We start from the raw sequence: 3,906 nt of genomic DNA on the forward strand, positions 1-3,906 counted from the left end.
TGGAAGCTTATTCTTGAAAATTCCGCTAAATCTCATCACTCCTTCCCTGTTTTACAAAAACCAAATATCAAGTTTTGTGGGGATTTCCTTACGTCAAAAATACATCGCACAGAATAAAAATAATGTAACGTTTCTTTGGTACAGTGGTCACTACTCCTGACTGTCAGGCGGAAGACCCGGGTTCTTTTCTCCGTCAAAGAATTTTTTTTACATATTTAATTTAAAGTTTAAAAATGAAACTCAGTTTCTATTTTAAATCCAATCTATTAAATCCTTCGGCTCAACAGGCGTCTCCAGAAGAACTCTTCAAAGAGGCACAAGTGTGCCTCCTTAATCTTAAAGAGCAGGGGGTTGGGGGGGTGGCAGCCCGCCAACTTTAACTCCTGACACGATCAGCTAACAGTTAGTCAAGCAATAATAAGTAATAAACTGTACAAAAACATGCATAACTTATTTTAAAAAAACTACGTTTTCTAAAGATTTAAAGAGGCTGAGTCAAATTTTCGAACATTAAAACGTACCGGGATTAGGAGATGCAGTTGGGGGGGCTGCTGCCTCCCAAACCCCCCGCTTTCGCAGCCTTTAAATAAAAAAAGCTTTTTAAACTGAAAGTAAGGAGCGACATTAAAACTTAAAACCAACATAAATTATTCCGTATATGAAAGGGGCTGTGCCCTCCTCACCGCCTCGCTCTTTACGATAAAGTTTTTATTGTTTAAAAAAAGAGTTTTAAGAAAGACAAACTTTAGCTTAAAGAGCGAGGTGTTGAGAAAGGTATAGCCCTTTTCACATACAGAATAATTTCTCTTTGTTTTAAGTTTTAATGTCGCTCCTTATTTTCAGTTTAAAAAACTTTTTTTTATTTAAAAGCTGTAAAAGCGGGGAGTTTGGGGGGCGCCAGCCCCCCAACTGTATCTCCTAATCCCTGTACGTTTTAAGGTTCGAACTTTTGACTCAGCCTCTTTAACTCTTTACAAAACGTATTTTTTTTTCAAATAATAGCAATAAGGCCCAATGTCCAGTGTGTGTTTCGTTGGGAAGTCTTAACCCCATCTTGAGTTCTTTGTGTATTTTTAGAGAGGCCCTCAAATACGTCATTCAACCAAGAGTATCTACCATTAGGTCTCAACAGAATTTGATAATGATTAATAGCCAGTGGCCCGTTATTTTGCGTATGGGGGACCCAATCGGAGTTTGGGGACCAGCCATTAAAATCAACCAAGGAAGCACACTTGTGCTTCTGTAAAGAGGCATACCACAACAGTGTTAATCGATCTTTGGTCCCAGTGAGGTGGGGAGGGCTGCGTTTTGTAGGTCATGTCCTAACAACATGCAACATTTCATCCCCCTGTGACTTTTCCTTCATGGGGAAAATCCGGACGGAAGTTTTGCTCCCCCCCCCCCAACCACATCCCCTTTCAGAGTAAAGTTATGAAACATAGCCGAAATAATCGGTTATGAAACATAGCCGAAATAATCACGAATAATTTATGCTAATTTTCTAGGAGTCACGTCGACAAACTTGGCTTCGCGGAAAGCGGAGCTGGTCTTGGCTGCTCATGTAGCCTGTCACTCATCGTTGAGAACAATCGACCATCTTTCTACTATCATAAAAGACTAAGTTCCTGGGCTTATTGGTGAATTGGTGAGGCTAAAAAAAATAACTGGTCCGCTCTCATTAAGAATGTGTTTGGACCTGAAACCCTCAAAGAGATAGTGGCTGACATTGGAGATGGTAAGTACTCTCTAATGCTGGATGAGTCAACTGATGTCTCTACAATGAAGTTCATGTGTATTTGCATTCGATATTACAGCCCGAAGTTGAAAAAGATAGTGTGTACTGCCTAGGAATGGTTGAAGTACCATCAAATACAGCTATTATACTCCACGCAGAACTCACAAAAGTTCTTGCAGAGTGCAAAGTACCTCTCAAAAACCTGATTGGTATTGGTACTGATGGGGCAAATAACAAGTGTGGCGCAAATCACTCTCTATTTACATTGCTGAAAGCAGATGGGTTACCCCACCTTCAGCTTTTCAAATGTGTTTGCCACTCTCTGCACTTGTGCGTTTCCGAGGCGGTGGAAGAGTTGCCGAGAAACCTAGAATTTATGCTCTCGGAAACGTACAAGGGGTTTAGCGTAAGCCCGTTGCGAAGGAAAGCGTACGGCCAGATATATAGGCTGACAAATCATGAAAAGTCGCCTTTTAAAATTGTGGCCCCTTCAAGTACACGCTGGTTCTCACGATACACCGCAGTGTGTAGAGTAGGTGAGCAATACCTCGAACTGACAACACATTTCGCATTACCAAGGAAAAAGAGCGGTGCTAAACTGCATGAACTTTACACGAAATGTACAGTGATAAGTGCAACCGTCTATACATTGTCTTTCTGAAACCGCTATTGGCCGACTTTCAGAGGGTGAACATACTATTTCAACATTCGAATGCAGACCAATTTCGTCTGTTTCAAGAGCTGAAAGATTTGGTCATGTGCATCCTGCGGAGGATCCTTCGACCGTCTGGAGTGTCCCTTAATGTCAACCTTGAGTTTCTAATTTACTACCTTCCTGTCGACCAGGTAGACTTTGGGCATTTGTTTCTTTCTGAACTCAGCGAAGCTGATCTTCCACGCGAGAAGAAAGAGGAAATAAAGCTTCGCAGTCATGGCTTTCTCAAGACGGCTGCAAGGTCAGTTCTGAAACGTTTACCTCTTGCCATTGATTACCTTCTGAAATTGAGAATTCTCTCTCCGACAAGAGGTTTATCTCAGACTAGACCCAGATTCGCTGACCTGCCTCTTAGTGTGATTCCAGTGACAAAATTTGGAGACATGGAAAACCAGTGGTGACGCCTGCTCGAGGTTGACTGGAATGAACATTGTGGCGGAGAACTTCCAAAAGACTCCTCTGAGTTCTGGGTCCACGTGCTTCAGTTTCGCGACCCTATTGGAGAGCCAGTATTTCAGGATTTGGCAAAGTGGGCATTGTCGTTGCTGAGTTTGCCTATCAGCAACGCAGTTATTGAGAGAGCGTTTTCTATGATGTACTGTGTAAAGTCAAAACTTTGGAATAGAATGCTTTTACCAATCCTAAACACAATTTTGATTTTTCGACTGTGGATGTCTGTCAGTGGCAACTGCTTTTCGTCATTCGTACCATCGGCCAAAATGAGTCCGTTCAAAAGTTCTATATATTCAAAAAATGGAGCTGAAAATGCGTCTGACAGTGGACGATGTGGCAGAGCTGATGCGCCTGACGCTGACAGGGAAGAAGATGAACTCAGTGACATCTTAGAGGCATTTGGTCAATCTTCAAGGGCTATGAAAGACGGATATTCTTAATCACCGAAAATTCCACCCTGGAGCATTTTTTTTCCAAACTGCCACTTTTTTTTAGTTTTCCCGTCATAAAGCGCCTTAAAAGGTACGCACTCACTCAACGACTGGCAGCCAAAGTTCGGACAGCTATCTTGTGCTAAGGGCCAATATAATTATGATAAGTTGTAAACTTCTGAAATCGATGAGTGAGTTGGCTCTCGCAGCACATCAACAAAATTCAATTCTTAGTTTGTCTTACGTAAAAGTATCGAAATTTATAACGCGTGTCATTCCCAATCTGGTCCACGATGCTTCCCATCCATGTTTAAAGTGGTGGAATGTTCGGACTTCTTTAAAATGTGGCTCATCAAACAGGAAAATGGAGATCCGTCCCAGCAAGAACAAATAAAGACTAAGAACCTTCGTCTCCCTATCTCGATACTACAACCATGCGGAGTCGAATAAAATACGGCTGATACCTGGCGAATTTGAGCGGAGGTGGAGCTGGCGCGGAACATTACAATTCGTTACCTCAACAACTAGCTCTTCGCAGTACAGCCCCGGAGAAGAAAAATTGAGTGAGAACA

The sequence above is a fragment of the Artemia sp. Qi Xiang Cuo genome, chromosome 1, assembly GCF_049724085.1.
Source record: "Artemia sp. Qi Xiang Cuo chromosome 1, ASM4972408v1, whole genome shotgun sequence".
In the NCBI taxonomy this organism is placed as follows: Eukaryota; Metazoa; Arthropoda; class Branchiopoda; order Anostraca; family Artemiidae; genus Artemia; species Artemia sp. Qi Xiang Cuo.